We start from the raw sequence: 18,594 nt of genomic DNA, 5'->3' as shown, positions 1-18,594 counted from the left end.
TGTGAATGACTACCCACATAAAATTCATGCTTATCCATGCTCTATTTGTGTTATCTGAGCGCCATTGGTAGTCTTCCAGCACTTCAAGAAAAAAAACTAATCCATTATTAATTATTAGAATTCTTAGTATTTATACTTAAAATGGAAATAAACTCATATTCATATCAATTCAAATTATTTTTATAACTGAAATTAAATATAGGTCACTCAGTGACACTTCTTAGAAGCTGATTGGGGAAGGAAGGAAATAAAAGCTGGTGTGTAATACAGGCAGCATGCTCACAGTAATAAACAATTAAACTTAAGTGCTGGGTCGTTCTCCAGTGAGCTAGGAGGTTTTGCAGAAGGTTGTCTAAAAAGTGGGATTTTGGAACAGGTCTTGTGGTTTGGTGAGTAATGGGAAGAGGGAGAGTTGTCTAAGGCAGAAGAATAATTTGGTTTTAATTGAGTTGAAGATTCATTTGGGTAAACTGCAAGGTTGCTATATGGTTGTTAGGGGATTGTTGGGCATATGACCCAGGAAATGTGAGTAAAGAATTTTACAAGAATTAATGATGATACCTGCTTAAAGAGGTTGGGAATATTACCAAGAGTACTCAGATACACTACTAACTTTGTTCAAAATCACTGTTATTTTTTCCTCTTTAATGGTGACCTTTTTTAAAGCTATGGCATGAACTAGAGCAGGGGTCGGCAACCTTTCAGAAGTGGTGTGCTGAGTCTTCATTTATTCACTCTAATTTAAGGGTTTGTGTGCCAGTAATACATTTTTAACGTTTTTAGAAGGTCTTTCTATAAGTCTATAATATATAAGTAAACTATTGTTGTATAAAGTAAATAAGGTTTTTAAAATGTTTAAGAAGCTTCATTTAAAATAAAATTAAAATGCAGAGCCCCCCGGACCGGTGGCCAGGACCCGGGCAGTGTGAGTGCCACTGAAAATCAGCTTGTGTGCCGCCTTCGGCACGCGTGCCATAGGTTGCCTATCCCTGAACTAGAGTATTGGATAAATGGGACGTGACAGCTAAGATTTATGGTTGTTGCAGTAGGATAGCAAGGAAATCACAGCGTCTCCTTTCTGTTTACAGTAGCATGCTGTGGAGTACTACAGCAGTATAACTACTATTAAAGATGTTTCAGAAATAGGGAAAGGAGACTTGAGTTTACTTTGTAGGTTTTATAAACTTGTGAAGAAAACCAAGGTTTGCTAAATGCAGAGCAAGGGTTAGTTTTTCTTCCTTTCGAACAAGGAAGATTTAACAGAGTACAGTGTCTGCCCGTCTGCTCAACAGAGACAATTGTTTTTATGAACTCATGCTATCTGATATTCAGGACAGTTTCAGGTTGCCCATTATACACAAATTTATTGTTTATTGCCAAGACTAGTAAACATCACCCTGATTAAAAACAATGCTTATAAATGGATGTGGGGACGGAGTTTTTTGACCTTGTAATGTGAGAGATCATTGTGGTATTAGGGAAGAAAGAGGGAAGAAAACCAGACAATAGAAGCTTTGCCTTTCTAATGAAGCCATGTGCTTTGGTACATCCCTATTGCAAAGTTCAACCATTCAAAAATGAATCAGGCTCCAAAAAATCATGAGATTGGCTTAAGTATCATCTCTTTAAAAATGATAAATATGATGATCTTTTTATTTGCCTTCTGTTATTTGATCCTTTAGAAGACACTCGTGTCATGTTTTCAAGCCTTTCTCCGTAACCATGAGGGCTAGACATTTTAAATGAAAGCTGAGATTCTCATGTTTCCAGAAGTAGGGTCAAGACTTGTAATAAAATTGCCAGAGTTGGCGACACTGCTACTGAGGACAGCATTTGAGCACATGGTTAAAGTTAGCATGTGCTTAAATGCTTCTTAAATAAGGGTTATTTCCTGAATCCCTGCCCAGTTGATGAAACTGAATATTTGGTTATTTGAATCCAATATATTTTTGTGAGTGAACCCTCTTGATACATTTATATAGCTAAGATGATGGGTTTGAGCCTGCTTTTGGTTCCCTTGGTCTCCTCTAACTGGTGGAGCTTGTTTACACAGAAAATTACTGCTCGGCAACCTATTGTGTGAATCTACAGTGGCGCAGTTTGCTATGGAGTAATGTCTCATGTGGACACTGCTACAGCGCAGTGAGAGTTCTGGAGCGCAGCTTAGCACGATACATAGCAGTACGCTAAGCCACACTCCGGGACAATCTCTGCGCTATAGTAGCATCCATGCAAGATTGCTGCGCAAGAACCTGGTGCTGTAGATTCACATCCTGGCTTGCAGCATGGTAATTTGCTATGTAGAGCAGACAGGTGCCAGTAAACTTCTTCCAGCTCTTATGCATAGAGCCCTGCAAATCTGCGGATAGCCGCATCATACCTGCGAATAGCCACAGACCATGTTTATGGCTCAGGGATTGGATGCAGATACAAATTTTGTATCTGCACAGGGCTTTACATATGCACTCTGTCAGCTCCTCTACTTGATTTTCCATCTTGGAAGCAGTCATGTCAGTGATCATCTTCAATAAACCTGTTAGTTGTTTCTCAGAGTCTGGTTTTCTTAAGGAAAATACATTAAAATTAGTGCGTAATTGCACATTGAAAGCTCAGAGAAAAAATAATTGCCCCCAAGTTAAAAAAAGTCTCTCTATCTTTTATATTTATATATGTGTATATATATAAATATAGCCTTAAGACAGTCTGATTCCTTAAAGTGGAGGAAAAAAATGATTCTTTATGAATCAGTTAAGTCATTAATAATTTTCTTTGTAAGTGTGTAATTTGAATAGAATACAAATAAATTCCAAATGCTTTTGGGGTATCCTTAATGTGTTATTTTACTAATATATTAAGGCTTTAAAAGAATATATTAGAAATATGGCAGCTCTAGAGGTTTTTTCTGGAAAGCAATAGACAGCAACAAGTAGTAGACAGCAGTTAAGCTCCATAATTGTAGATATATCTGCAATAATCAGTTCATGTGGTGTATTGTAAACCATTGCAGTAATTTCTCTATTATTGACAAAGTATTGCTCCAGACTCAAAGGCAAATCCTCTTCCTGTCTTACAGATTAATAGAAATATGCATTGCTATAATATCATATTGGAATTGATGAAGTGGAAATACAGATGAAGACAGTCTGAAGAAGATTTTACATAAAATATACTTCCATCCAACTCCCCAACTGAGGTAAGGTGAAACCAAAAAATCTCTAACCCACCTAAGAGTAATAAGGGCATTGTTAAACCTTGATTGATTGATTGATTGATTTAAATAAGGAACATAAACATTTTCACACAAACCATATTCCCCATTAAATGTAATATTGGATATGGAGTACAACAACCACTTTCCTTCTGTGCCTCTGTTCCAACTGTGAAAAAGTAACCAGATTCAAAAATATTATTCCTTCCTTGGAAAACAAGAATTGCATTATCACATCAGACTAAAAGTCCATCTAGTTTGGTATGATATCTCTGAAGGTCCATAGCATCTATAACACTCTAGGGGCAAGTTTCTTCCTATCCCCTGGCAAAATAATTAATTTGCATGAAATTTTATAAGACTTATAAATATTTTTCCTAGCTGGTATTACTGTAGTTATTCTTACTAGCCACATCTAATCTTTTTTTAATCCGACTAAGTTTTTGGCCCTTGAGTCATTGAGTTCCACAGGTTAATTATGCATGCTGCAAAGAGGTGTTTTTTTTTCTTTACTCGGTTTCAGATATGCTGCTTTTTAATTGCATTGGGTTTTTTAAATTGTATTTTGAGGGGGTAAGCGGAAGCACCCAGATAACCACCTCTGTTCTATTACTTTACATACCTCTATCCTTTCACCTCGTATGCATCTCCTCAATAAACTACCTACTTCTAATTTTCTTATTTTCTCACTGTATGGAACTCTTTACAAGCCTGTAGTCATTTCTGTTGCTCTGTATAGCCATTTTTCTGTTTCTATTATGTAATTTGTGAGATGGCATGACCAGTGATGACACAGTTTTGATTCAAAGTAAGGGAGGACTAAGAATTTATTTAGTGGCACTGTAACATTTTAAGTTTCTTTCTTAATACAATCTAACTTTGTTTATTTTTTTGACCACTGCTGGACATTGAGTAGATGTTTTCATTGAACTGATCACAGTGATGAGTTGGCCTTCTTTCTGAATGAGTAGAATTAATTAGAACACTATTTGTATTTATTTTCATGGAACTTCATCTGAAATTATCACCTAAAAATCAAATGGCTGTGATAGATCCATGTGTACCATAATCACTACATTATAAACCAATGTTATGCCTTTTTTTTTTTGTAATTATGAAAGTTTATTAGTATTGGTGCAAAATATTCTTATAAGAACATAAGAAAGGCCGTACCGGGTCAGACCAAAGGTCCATCTAGCTCAGTCTCCTGTCTGCCGACAGTGGCCAATGCCAGGTGCCCCAGAGGGAGTGAACCTAACAGGCAATGATCAAGTGATCTCTCTCCTGCCATCCATCTCCACCCTCTGACAGACAGACAGGCTAGGGACACCATTTCTTACCCGTCCTGGCTAATAGCCATTAATGGACTTAACTACCATGAATTTATCCAGTTCTCTTTTAAACGTAGTTATAGTCCTAGCCTTCACAACCTCCTCAGGTAAGGACTTCCACAAGTTGACTGTGTGCTGCATGAAGAAGAACTTCCTTTTATTTGTTTTAAGCCTGCTGCCTATTAATTTCATTTGATGACCCCTAGTTCTTGTATTAGGGGAATAAGTAAATAACTTTTCCTTATCCACTTTCTCCACATCACTCATGACTTTATATATCCCCTTAGTCTCCTCTTTTTCAAGCTGAAGAGTCCTAGCCTCTTTAATCTCCCCTCATATGAGACCCATTCCAAACCCTTAATCATTTTAGTTGCCCTTTTCTGAACCTTTTCTAGTGCCAGTATATCTTTTTTGAGATGAGACCACCACATCTGTACGCAGTATTCGAGATGAGGGTGTACCATCGATTTATATAAGGGCAATAATATATTCTCCGTCTTATTCTCTACCCCCTTTTTAATGATTCCTAACATCCTGTTTGCTTTTTTGACCGCCTCTGCACACTGCGTGGACATTTTCAGAGAACTATCCACAATGACTCCAAGATCTTTTTCCTGACTTGTTGTAGCTAAATTAGACCCCATCATATTGTATGTATAGTTGGGGTTATTTTTTCCAATGTGCATTACTTTACATTTATCCACATTAAATTTCATTTGCCGTTTTGTTGCCCAGTCACTTAGTTTTGTGAGATCTTTTGGAAGTTCTTCACAGTCTGCTTTGATCTTAACTATCTTTAGCAGTTTAGTATCATCTGCAAACTTTGCCACCTCACTTTTTACCCCTTTCTCCAGATCATTTATGAATAAGTTGAATAGGATCGGTCCGAGGACTTACCCTTGTGGAACACCACTAGTTACCCCTCTCCATTCTGAGAATTTACCATTTATTCCTACCCTTTGTTCCCTGTCTTTTAACCAGTTCTCAATCCATGAAAGGACCTTCCCTTTTATCCCATGGAAGCTTAATTTATGTAAGAGCCTTTGGTGAGGAACCTTGTCAAAGGCTTTCTGGAAATCTAAGTACCCTATGTCCACTGGATCCCCCTTGTCCACTTGTTTGTTGACCCTTTCAAAGAATTCTAATAGATTAGTAAGACACAATTTCCCTTTACAGAAACCATGTTGACTATTGCTCAACAGTTTGTGTTTTTCTATCTGTTGGACAATTTTATTCTTAACTATTGTTTCGACTAATTTGCCTGGTACAGACATTAGACTTACCAGTCTGTAATTGCCGGGATCACCTCTAGAGCTCTTTTTAAATATTGGCATTACATTAGCTAACTTCCAGTCATTGGGAACAGAAGCTGATTTAAAGGACAGGTTACACACCTTAGTTAACAGTTTCGCAACTTCACATTTGAGTTCTCTCAGAGCTCTTGGGTGAATGTCATCTGGTCCCGGTGACTTGTTAATGTTAACTTTATCAATTAATTCCAAAACCTCCCCTTGTGACACTTCAATCCGTGACAGTTCCTCAGATTTGTCACCTACAAAAGCCAGCTCAGGTTTGGGAATCTCCCTAACATCCTCAGCCGTGAAGACTGAAGCAAAGAATCCATTTAGTTTCTCCGCAATGACTTTATCGTCCTTAAGTGCTCCTTTTGTATCTCGATCATCAAGGGGCCCCACTGGTTGTTTAGTCACCTGGCCATCGCTTATTTGTACGGTGGTGTCCAGGAAGTGGACCTCCCGTGTAGATTGGTCCAGGCTGAGGTTGATGGGGGGGTGGAAGCTGTTGAAATCCACCATGTAGGAGAACACTTCAACCTCCCTGGCCACACAATAGCAGATGTAAAGGTAGCCATCTTACAGCAAAAAAACTTCAGGACCAGACTCCAAAGAGAAACTGCTGAGCTCCAGTTCATTTGCAAATTTGACACCATCAGATCAGGATTAAACAAAGACTGTGAATGGCTATCCAACTACAGAAGCAGTTTCTCCTCCCTTGGTGTTCACACCTCAACTGCTAGCAGAGCACCTCACCCTCCCTGATTGAACTAACCTTGTTATCTCCATACTGATTTATACCTGCCTCTGGAAATTTCCATTACTTGCATCTGAAGAAGTGAGGTTCTTACCCACGAAAGTTTATGCTCCCTATACTTCTGTTAGTCTTAAAGGTGCCACAGGACCCTCTGTTACTTTTTACAGATTCAAACTAACACGGCTACCCCTCTGATAATAAATTTCATGCTCATTTACAGACCACCAAAGACTAAAGGGTTCATAAAGGAGATCATGGACACTACTTATGGGTACAGAATGACTCTCGGTACTGAGACCCTGGTCTCTAGATTACCATTGCTTCCCAATACCACAAGATTTTCTGCCTTTTTCTGTGGCCCTCCCCCTGTGGAGGACATTGAGGAGGATGAAGGAGACATTTAATAAGTCTCCTTTTTACCAGTGCACGGTTCCCCGCCACATCTGTACAGGAACCCATACTTTGACAAGGATCCTTGTCCATGAATGGAGATGGTGGGATTAGTCCAGGGTGCCACCCCCTCTCCTGTGTGGGCCCCCCAATCGCCATGCCGGGATCCTTGGTCAGCACATTGGCAGCAGTTTGCCAGACTTCCAGCTCCATTGCAACAAGCAGCCAGGGATACATGGTCTCCTCTGCCAAACCCCCAACACAAGGAGACCTTTGAAAAACAGGAAACTAGGGCAGATAAGGGGGCCACCCCTCAAAAAACTATTTCATTCTTGTCCCAGGACCAGACTGTCATGCTTCCACCATCATTGATAACCAATGATTTTCACCAATTCCAGTACCTTGTGAAAAGGTTGACTGATGCCCTTCAGATACCTTTTGAGGAAGTAAGACTCACAACACAAGCGCCTCTATATTGTGCAGATGGCAACTCCGGGTTGCAAAACACTTTAATGACATGCTTCTCAATCCAGCCAAGATGGTGTGGCAAACTCCTGCCACCATCTTGAAAATGGGTGGATAGGAAATATGTTCCTCCCAGGGACTCAGAATTTTTGTTTCTCCCCAGTTCCCTGGTAGTGGATGCTGTAAATGAGAGGGGTAAGCAGCATTACTCTAGGTCTGCCTCTTATGATAAGGACCAAAAAGAGGCTAGATCTTTTTGGCAACAATGTTACCCGGGGTTATCTAAGGCAAAAACTATGGTCATTAATCTCTGTGTTCCAGGCCATGTCAGGAAATAAATCAGTTGGGAACATAGCACCTCTGTCTGATAAATGATTGGCACACACAAGAGTGCTTCCACCCAAAAATCCTTGTTTTTATTGAGTAAAAAGCACACATCTAAAATAGCAATAGTCTAGAGCACCCCAGAATATAGTTACCCGAAGTCTAAGATGGTGACAGGTGACAGCAGCAGGTTTCCGGTGGCCAGCCTTCCTCCTAGCTGCTGGGAGGGATTGTCAGTGTCGTCTTGCTCATAGAAAATCCAAACTTCTCCAAAGTATACACTCTCACTAAACTCTTTATAGATTTCTCCAAACAAAGCACATAACTCAAAATAACTTCTAATAGGCTAACAATTTCCCTAACAACTGCAAAGAACTCATAATTTCTACTTAGTACTCCAGCAAGAAACTTATAATTACAGACACCCAGACTCAAGGTCAGCTATTCCTGTTAGTAACGCTGCAGCTGTGCAGCTGTTTTTGTCTGCCTAAGCAAGGCCAAATTCTTTCTCGCTACATGGTGTCCTCGCTTCCAGCTCATGGTGGCAAAGTACACAAGATGGCTGCAGGTTATGTCAATTCCGGGTTACATCAATTCAAGTTTATATTAAATTGAGTTTTCTCATAATAGCAAGACTTACTCTCATGCAACTTCTACAGCTTTTGTCAAGAACATTCTAGTGTCTGAGATGTGCAGAGCTGCTACTGTGGCGTCAGTGCATACTTTTTCTAAACACTATGCTTTGGTCTATGCTGTCAAATTTGATGCAGTGTTTGGTACTGCTATACTGTCTTCAGTCTTAAGGCTTATCTACACTACACAATTAAGTCGACCTATGTTACATCAATTTACAGCCACTGCAGTAATTACTGTGGTTTTTCATGTCCACACTACCCTCCTTCTATCGGTGGTGCACATTCTCACCAGAAGTGCTTGCACCAACTTAAGAGGAGCAGTCTTGGGGGCTGAGAGCTATCAGCTCCCTGCTGGGACCAGCAGGCAGGCTCTAATAGGGAACTGAGAGCCTGTGCGGCAGCTGGGCTCTAGCTGGTTAGCTCTGTGGGGAGCTGAGCTTAAAACTGGAGTCCCCCATTTGCCATGAGGTGACAGCCCACGCTATGAGTCCAGTGCGGGGTTGACAGACAGAGCCTACCAGCTTTTCTTGTCAATTTCACAGCTTCCTCAGGCTCAGAGCAGCACCAGGGCTCACAGCTAGAGTTGTCAAATTGACAAGAAAGGCTGGTAGGCTCCATGCTGTGAAATTGAGCCCAGGCTGTCACCCTGGGGTGTGGGACAGGGGCTCGAGCTGTGAGCCTGGTTCTGGGCTCAGTTTCATAGTAGGGAGCCTATCACCCTTTCTTTTCAATTTCACAGCTGCAGCTGTGAACCTGTGCTGCAGAGCAGAGCTGTGAAATTGACAAGCATGACAGCCAACAGCTGATATAAGTATAATGCAGTGTCTGCACAGATACTGCATTGCCCTAACTACACCGATTTAAGTTATTCTGTCAGTGTCATGGGGCACTTACATCGGTGGGAGCAAAGCTGTCGTGTAGACACTGACATAGGTCAATGTAAGATGCCTTACATCGACCTAACTCTGTAGTGTGGACAAACCCCTAGACTCAATTCTGACTCCTTCCTGCTCGGGCATAACCTAATGTGAAACTTCCATATGGACACTACTCGAAGAAGAGGTTACTCACCTTGTGCAGTAACTGTGGTTCTTAGAGATGTCTTCCTATGGGTGCTCCAGTACCCTCTCTCCTTCCCCTCTGCTTTGGACTGTTCATTGTTGGACACAGGGCTGGCTCCAGGCACCAGCTCAACAAGCAGGTGCTTGGGGCGGCCAACGGAGAGGGGCGGCACGTCCGGCTTTTCGGCGGCAATTCAGCAGCGGGTCCCTCACTCCCTCTCGGAGCGAAGGACCTGCCACCGAATTGCTGCCGAAGAATGAAGCGGCGGCAGTAGAGCTGCCTCAGATTGTGATCGCGGCTCCCCCTCCCTCCCCCCGCTTGGAGCCGGCCCTGGTTGGACGATCAGATAGAGAAGGGCCTGAGGGTGGTTTGCCCATGCAGTTCTGTATACCCTTATGGTGAGGCGCGAGATTGTGTAAAGTTTGTGCACAGGCCCAGTGGACACGGCTAATGGAAAATTTCCAATTAAAGTCTCAAGTTGAGAAGCTGCAGAAAAGTGGTATTTGTTCTCTTAAGACTGGAGAGAGATCTATTGAACTGTTGTCACTACTCTTCCTCGAGTGATGGATTTTGGAGAATACTCTGCCCACACTCTATACAATTTGTTTCCTTTCAGAGCGAAAGTGAAGTTATTAGAGTGGAGATTTTTTTATGTCCTTTTGCCTCTACCTTGAAAATGTTCTTACAACTGTATTTTAAAGCTAAGAACGGAGCGTTCTCTGTTTCACTATAACATCCACCTGTCAAATATTGTACCTTTTAAGAACCAAAGGGAAAGTGCTCATAAGTCTCCAGATTTGTGCAGGAGCAATTAACATTACTAATAAATACTTAGTGTCATAACTCGACAGTATGGTTCAAATGTGGCCTTGTGCCAAAGAATTTACAATCTAAATTAGCAAACAGAGAACTTGAAGAAAAAGGAGAGGGCTAGGGAAAGAAAGGCGTAAATATTGTTGTATAATCTGGGAAATTAATTTTAACGTGTCATGAGATTTGTCTGTATGATTCCATTTTCTTGAGACATGTTCATGAACTCAGAATCTTTTAAATAGCAGTGCTTTTGGGGGCTACACCATGCACTCTCATTCATGCTGGAATCGGAGGGTATAAATGGAGATTGTTCCCAAGGATTATTTGTTCTTTATTTTGTTCCCTCAAACTCTTTTTAATGGAAGAAGCCCCTGAGGTCATTTGATCAAATCTGTTGCTTAATGCCTAGTACGGTTGATATCAAAAAGCTCTTTAACTCTTTCACGAAAAATGTGCTCCTCAGGCTCAGCATAATTGTATTGAAGATCTGCATCACTTCCAGGTCAAAGTTAGGTGGTGAAGTCAGTGCTAATAAATACTCTTTGCTGAATCTTGCCTAGTGTTCCTAACTGTGTTAGTGGGAGACAGTATAAACAAAAAGACGAGAATATGACTATGATGTTACCCAGGGTACAGACTGGACTGATGGATAGATATGTCTCCTCAGTTCGCCAACCTGGGTTGCCTTTTACACTGCTTTGCCGTGAGAGCACCCACTCCTGATCTGCTCTCATACAGCCTTCAGCATGTAAGGTACTTGGAATTATATTGTATGAGTGCTATAGCCCCCTAGATATGATTTACATTGCAACTTTCCCCCAGAAATGTTCATTTTGTACTGCCCAGCACTTGTGTTCCCTCTGAGCTGTGCGGTTGGGCGGCCACCCAGGAGTGATTCAAGGGCCGTGCACTTGATTAGCAGAGCCGTGCACATCCAGCAGCATGTGTTCATGTGTCCCCCTGTCCCCCCCACCACTTTGTAGCCATGTTGCTCCTGCAGTTGCTCCTGGGACCTTCCTGCTGGCTGTGTAGAGTGGGGGGCAGGGAGCTGCTGATTTCAGGGTGTCCCCCTTCCTCTGTGCCCCATCTCCACAGAGCAGGGGTGAGGGGACAGGGGGCTCAGGACTCAAGCAGCAGAGCGCTGCTGCGGTCTGAACCAGTCTTCTGTGTGAGTGAGTGTCTTAAAGAGACAGTGCATGGTTTCTAAGACTTCCCCAGCAGCCAGCTCACAAAGTCTCTGTCTATCTCTCTCTCTCCCCCCCTTCCAGCCACCCCCACCCATGTACCCCATCTCTGCAGAGCAAGGGAGGGAGAACATGGTTCAGGAGGAGAGTTTTCAGTGAGTGCCGTAAAGAGACAGCGCACGGACCTCCCAGAAACTTTCCCAGCAGCCAGCACACACACAGTCTCTCTCTCTCCCCCTCCCCCACACCCGCACTCTGTCACACAGAGGCTGTGTCTCTCTTACACACATGCTCTGTCTGTTACACACGCACACACACACTCTTTCAAACTCATGTCCCAACACATACTTGTATTATTGTTGTTGGTACTTCTTGGTACTTCCTGCAATGCACATATATTCTCTGTAATTTTATTCTTTCAAAGTGTGTTGTTTTAGTTTTTTGATTGGTCTAAGCATTTCATAATTTTTATTTCTCTCTTACACTTAAATTTAATTTTTTTGAGTAGTGAGTCCTAAAATGCCTAACCCTGTCCTGGCTGGAGTAATTATCCCTATTCGTAACTTTAAAAAAAAAAATTATATCTAGGCTTTTTGTTTCTACTGGTAGCGCACATCTGCACATTACCTTGGGGCACATAACAAAATTTATTCTGCACATAGGTGGAAAAAATTAGAGGGAACATTGCCCAGCATCCTCCTGAACAATACAAGCTCATATAAGGTCTGTCATTTCATTAATATAAAATGATATGCACAAATCCTGTTATCCCAAATGAAGTTTCCCAAGAACATTGATTCAATCCAAACACATTGGTTAGATAAAACAACAACAAAAATTATTAACTACAGAAAGATTTTTACGTGACTACAAGTAATGAGGCATACAAGTCAGGATTGATTACAAGGAAATAAAAGAGTAAAACAACTAACACCTAACTTAACAAGCTAAGTGAGTACAAAGCAAAGGTGTTTGTTCCAGCAGTCTTACGGCTGAACATCTTTCAGGATCCCCCCCGCCCCCGTCCAATGCTGCTTTCTTTGTTCTTCAGGGTGATGCCTTGGATAGAGAGCAGGGAGAGATGGGGCATCTGCTGTCTCCTCTTCTAGCCATTTTTCTTGAACAAGAATTATCTCCAGCCGATGTTCAGGAGACAGGAAAGTCTGTGTGACCAGGAATCTTAAATTGCTTCTTTGTCAAAATGTAGATCTTTTGCCCACAGCCTCTCTCCTGCCGAAGTGTGGCCACTTAATCAGGTGATGGTCCGTTTGATCTTGTTAACACCTGGCTAAGGCATTGGCTAGCCTTTTGTCTGTGACTGCCCTCCAGAACATGTTGTAACATGTCCCGGGTAATACCGTACAGTGGAATTCTATACCTTTACATATAATGTTGCCACACATATTTTACCAGGACAATAATGATCAGCAAATCCTGAGTTTTCAAATGATACCTTGCACGGTATGTTTTGTGCAAAATTTATCTTAGTCTTGTAGAAGGGGTGAATGTATGAGTACAGACTGTCACAGTGATGTTCTATTGAAAGATTTCCTTAATTTGTCTTTGTACTGACAGGCAGAAAGGCACAGTATCAATCAAGTCAACATGAGCAGTGCATTGGTATGTGGAGGCTTTTGTACTGGAGTTTGTGTATGATTAGGTGCTGATGACATTCAAGCTATCACTACCATGAAGCTGTTAATTTCTTCTTCTTTGGTCCTCTACTGAGGACCCTTCTTCTAGTTTTGGTGCCCCAGACCTTCTGTTGGGAGATTCAGCTTCAGCATCCAGCTCAGAGCCCACGCGGAGTACCATCTACACCATGACACAGTGATCATTGGTTTCTCCACAGTGTACAACCCAAAGATTTTTGAAGGGTGCTGTGGGCCCTTTTTATCGAACAGGGCTGCCCCCATTGGCCCAGTGTGGGGTTGGTAAACCCCATCATCTGGACTCCCTGTGGGATCAAATCGTTACAATAAAATGGCCTCAGGACCCCTGGCAGGGTCGAGCAAATTATCAATCCACAGCCCCTGGGTGGGTTAGGACAAGCAGTCTCCGAGCCTTCTGACTGGGGCAGACAACTGGGGTTTCTGACCCGCTGGGCCTGGCAGAACAGTCAGTCTGTAGCCCCCAGGTGGGGCAGAGTAAACAAGTAGTCTGTGGCTTCTGAGCCCCCAAGCTGAGGCAAGCAACAGCAGTTGGGGGTCCTGACTCTCTGGATAGGGCAGGACAAGCAGTTGGTAGCCTCCTGGCTGGGGCAAGCAACAGTCATTGGGCGTCCTGACTGTGTGGGCAGAGCGTAACAAACAGTCTGTGTCCCCAGAGGCTCCTGGTTAGGGCGGGCAGACAAACAAACAGTAGCCACAACTAGTAGCAAGTGAGGTGGGATAGGGGAACCTCTGTTCCACTGGGTTTCCAACCCAGGTCCGTATGAAGCCGGGAAATTCCCTGTTAAGGGTTTAAGCATTGGCTTCTACTACATTTCCCTGGGTTACTTCCTACCACAAGTTGCATCTTAGGCCTCTCTCCAGCTGGCAGCGGCTCAGTGTCCCAGTCAACCTCTGCGGTCACCTGGTCGTCCGCAGCGTAGTCCGGGACCACAGTTCCCACCACTTGGAGGGTCTCAGGTGTTTCTACGGGAGCTTGCAACACACATCCTTCCTCTTTCTTAGCCAGCCGAGACTGAGCTGGAGTTCCTCCTTTTATCTGTCCCTTCCACCTAGAGCATGCACAGCAGGGGCGAGGGGGTGTGGCCTCTTGGGCCCACAGAGATTGGTCTGTCCCCATTGACCCAGTGTGGGGTTGGTACACCCCATCACAGGTACCATATAGTTGCTGATGTGTGGGATCCTCTTTAACTTACTGATTTTATCATCTGCCATGAAATATTACATTCCTCACAGTTTTATCCTCAGCACAGAGAGTTAGTGAAATCTAAGTCCCTAATGGTTGATTCCCCATAAAAAGTGTTCCATGGAAATAAATGATCTCATGTCCTCTCACAAAATTCCCAACTAAGGCAGTGTCTGGTCTATTGAGGCTTCGGCTACACTAGAGAGCTTACAGCAGCACAGCTGCACCGATGCTCTCTAATTTAACCTGATGGGAGAGAGCTCTTCTGACAGCTTAACTACTCCAGCCCCATGAGCAGTAGTAGCTATGTTGGCAGGAGAAGTTTTCCCACTGACATACCGCTGGCCATACCAGTGCTTATGTTGGTGTAACTTATGTCTCGCAGGGGTGGTTTATTCACCCCCCTGAGTGAAATAATTTATGCTGACATAAGCTGTAGTGTAGACATTGGTCTAAATCTGTGTTCTTCCTTCCATATGTCTCACTCTCAAGGAAATCAGACGACATTTCTTACACAGTAGTAGAATTTTAAAAAGCCCTTAATTGCTACCTGAATATGACTAAATAAATTAGTAAATCTTCTAATTGTTTATTTTATTGGGATAAATCTATAGGTCAGTCCCTAAGCACAAAGGTGTCTAAATTACGCTATGAATATGTATTTATAATTTTGTGGGTGTATAGTCAGCTCTTTACTAATTCCAGTGCAACTTAAACAATATGCTTTTAAATCTTTTTTCCATCTTGGAGGTATACAAGGCTGCTTCTTGAAACAAGACTTTAGCTGCTGTAAGTTGGATATGAAGAAGGGAGAATTGAGAGTTTGGTCCACCTGAGAGGAGGTAGTTGCACGAATTACTGTAAGAGAATCATGGAGTGAACAACCAGGGTTTTGATAGTGGGGACGGACAGGAAGCAGCATGATTTTAGACCTGTTAAGAGCCTTAATATGAAGAGAGGAAAGGAAGGAGTCAGATAATCACGAGGATGCAATCTTGAGTGATTGAGGATATAAAGGAGTTGCTAATGGTGAAGAGGTTTAGAAGGCAGGATAAATTCATTTTTTGCTATGTTTAGTTCAAGGCAGTTGAGGGATATCAGTGAGAGGAGAGCCAAGGCAAGAAGTCTTGTAAGCTCCGATGGATGATGGGGAGGTGTTGTTAGTAGAGAGTTGCATCTGAATTATTGACATAGAAATGACACTTAGCGAGCAGGTGAGGTCACTGAAGGGCAAGTGTGTGAAGACAGAACAGCAGGAAAATGACTGTCATGTAATATTGGACTGTCAACGGTCACAGGCTACAGAGAACTCCATGACAGTATGTGAAATATCCCATCCACCTGTGGCTTGGGTGATAAAGTCTTGGTGATGTGACCATGCTATTGCACATAAATCAGGATGCATTCCATTGGCAACCACTATCAGGTCAAGTGTATGTTAAAGGGATACTGTGAATTTAAAAATCATACTTCCATTTTACTAATACAATTAATACATAAGGTTATTTTTTTCACATCAGCAATGGAGGAAAACAAAACAAAAAAAAAACAAACAAAACAGGAAAATGTGAATGTAAAATCACAAAAAAATGGAGGGAAATATAGGGACAGGTGTAGTAATTGAAAATAATCTAATTATTTTTTAAAAATTTACTGGATTTCTTGTTGATCTGTGCCCCCTTTCTACTTTAGTTCACATGTATTGTTTTAGAAAATACAGTGTTTCTCATTTTATTTCTCATTTTTTATTTAATATTTCTGCTGCGAGTAACCAACTTTAGGCTTGTTTGAACCCGTAATAGAGGAAATACAGTGTATAATTTTTAAAAATGGCCAAACCCTTATGAATATATAATATTTTAATCTCAATTGTGACAGACCCAGACCAGTGGGGTACAGGAGTCTGGTAGAGGGCAAATATACTGGTCACTGGATGAGTAGTTTTCTATTCCCTGAGTGACCAGAGCAGGGGCTGCACTAGAGTAATCAGGAACCTGCTAGAACCAGTTAAGGCAGGCAGGCTAATTAGGACACCTGGAGCCAATTAAGAAGAAGCTTCTAGAATCAATTAAGGCAGGCTAATCAGGGCACCTGGGTTTTAAAAAGGAGCTCACTTCAGTTTGTGGTGGGAGTGTGAGGAGCTGGGAGCAAGAGGTGCAAGGAGCTGAGAGTGAGAGGGTGTGCTGCTGGAGGACTGAAGAGCACAAGCGTTATCAGACACCAGGAGGAAGGTCCTGTGGTGAGAATAAGGAAGGTGTTTGGAGGAGGCCATGGGGAAGTAGCCCAGGGAGTTGTAGCTGTCATGCAGCTGTTACAGGAGGCACTATAGACAGCTGCAGTCCACAGGGCCCTGGGCTGGAACCTGGAATAGAGTGCGGGCCCGGGTTCCCCCCAAACCTCCCAATTGACCTGGACTGTGGGTTCTCCCAGAGGGGAAGGTGTCTGGGCTGTTCCCCAACCCACATGGTGAATCTCTGAGGCAAGAAAATCTGCCATTAAGCGCAGGACCTACCAAGATAGAGGAGGAACTTTGTCACACACTATATTGTTTCTCTCAAGACATTGCTCTTCATTTGTGTCTGTTGGTAGTTTTTGTGTGTGAGTGCTTTAACAATCTTACTTAACACTTTTATACAAGGACGCAAGAGACTGTTACTGTTGAAATGTAAACATTACCTTTGAACTCTGCCTGACAGAAAGATTATTATGTTTAGAAACTGTTTTAAGGCTATATTTGTTGAAACTACATTGTTTGAACCAGGATGGATTTGATTTAAATCATGATTTTGTATGCGATTTTTTTTTTTTCCTTAATTTTTATCCAGCCTGGTGTGAACTAAGGGAAGTATATTATTTTCTATAACATTGTTTCTGCAGTTGTTTAACCAAGCAGATTTACAATACTCTTAAAATGTAGGAGTTCCATATTTAACTTTGTGTGCCTTAAACTGCATTTTGAAGTCGGCAGTGCTGTTGTTAAATAATTTTTGGAGCACTTAGCATATGTGCAGTATGCCTCAGGTGACACGTGACCACCAGGATTCATCACTGAATTTGGTCCGCTGGTTGGATCATTAGCTTTCTCAGCCCAGACCAGGTACTGATGGGGTGGGTGTCTTGAATGCTGATTCATGCCCACCTTTGGAGCACTGACACACTAACTCTGAGCACAGAGCGGCACATCTAAAATCTGAGCCTTGTTCCCATAGTTAGTGTACGCAATTTTTTTACATGCTTTAGCCTTGATACTTTCATTTAGTGCAGAATAAATGTTAAATTCTCCATATTAGTTATTAATTATGGAAGCAGTGTTAATATATTCTGGTTTAGCAGCCAGCTGCTTGTGAAAATAATTCTTCTTCAAGTGCTTGCTCGTGTCAATTCCATTCTAGATGTGTGTGCACCCACGTGCACAGTTGTCGAGTTTTTTGCCTTAGCGGTATCCGTAGGGTTGTCTGTAGCCACCCCCTTGAGCGCCGTGCTCATGTGTCAGTATATTAGGCGGTGCCAACCCTATGCACTCTCTATTCCTTGATACCACCCGTGACGGTTGGTCGGAGTACCTTGTCTTGCATCGCAAGAGCATTAGCGGTTCTTTACAGCCCATTGTCTATCTTCTTTGTACAGTATATAGTTTGTAGGTACTCAGTTAGCCATTAAGTTAAGTGTTAGGTTAGTTTGGTAGTTGAGTCTGCTCTCCCAGCTTCAAACCATGCTCGTCATGCAACAGGCCGGTGCCTATTAGTGACCCCGGTGACAGCTGTTTGAAGTGCTTGGGGGGAGTCCCATAGAAAGGACAAGTGAAGAATCTAAGAACTTTCGCTCTAGAACCCAAAAGGAGTGGGATATCCACCTGAGGCCCCTCTTCTTGGAGGCTGTGCTTCATCCTGGGTCAGAGCCCTCCCCCTCAGACCCTATGCCAAGCACCTCGACATGCGGAGCGCTCCACCCGGTACCATTCCCTCCCGCCAGTGCTGAAGAAGTGGCAGAAGAAGAAGAGCCCCACGGAAGGGAAAGGGGCCTCGGGCAAAGAGCCTATGTCAGGCCATGTGCCCACCCTGGAGCTTCACGTGAGTACCACTGAGGTCGGACCCCCAGCCCGGCCAGGGATCCGCCTCCCACTCCCGGGAGCAGCAGAGGGGACCCGGCTTTTCCTAGGGCCCGAAGCAGCCCCAGCGGCTAACGAACAAGTAGCCCGACTGGCACTGCAAGCACCGTGCCAGGCACCAGACTCAGCTAACGCCCCAACACCTAAGGGCAAGCCGATCATAGCTACT

General features: G+C 42.8%; 1 protein-coding gene across 1 annotated transcript in view; it reads left to right on the top strand.

The window, feature by feature from the left end:
- The window catches only part of BMPR1A (bone morphogenetic protein receptor type 1A), a 174,528-nt gene that overhangs the window by 60,374 nt on the left and 95,560 nt on the right, over nucleotides 1-18,594 (top strand). The window contains exon 2 of the mRNA XM_034777384.1: nucleotides 3,074-3,193. The gene's annotated coding sequence lies outside the window, so the exon portion shown is untranslated. The remainder of the gene's footprint in view (nucleotides 1-3,073; nucleotides 3,194-18,594) is intronic.

Source organism: Trachemys scripta, chromosome 7, assembly GCF_013100865.1.
Source record: "Trachemys scripta elegans isolate TJP31775 chromosome 7, CAS_Tse_1.0, whole genome shotgun sequence".
NCBI classification, from domain to species: domain Eukaryota; kingdom Metazoa; phylum Chordata; order Testudines; family Emydidae; genus Trachemys; species Trachemys scripta.
This window is presented reverse-complemented; position numbering and strand designations above follow the sequence as displayed.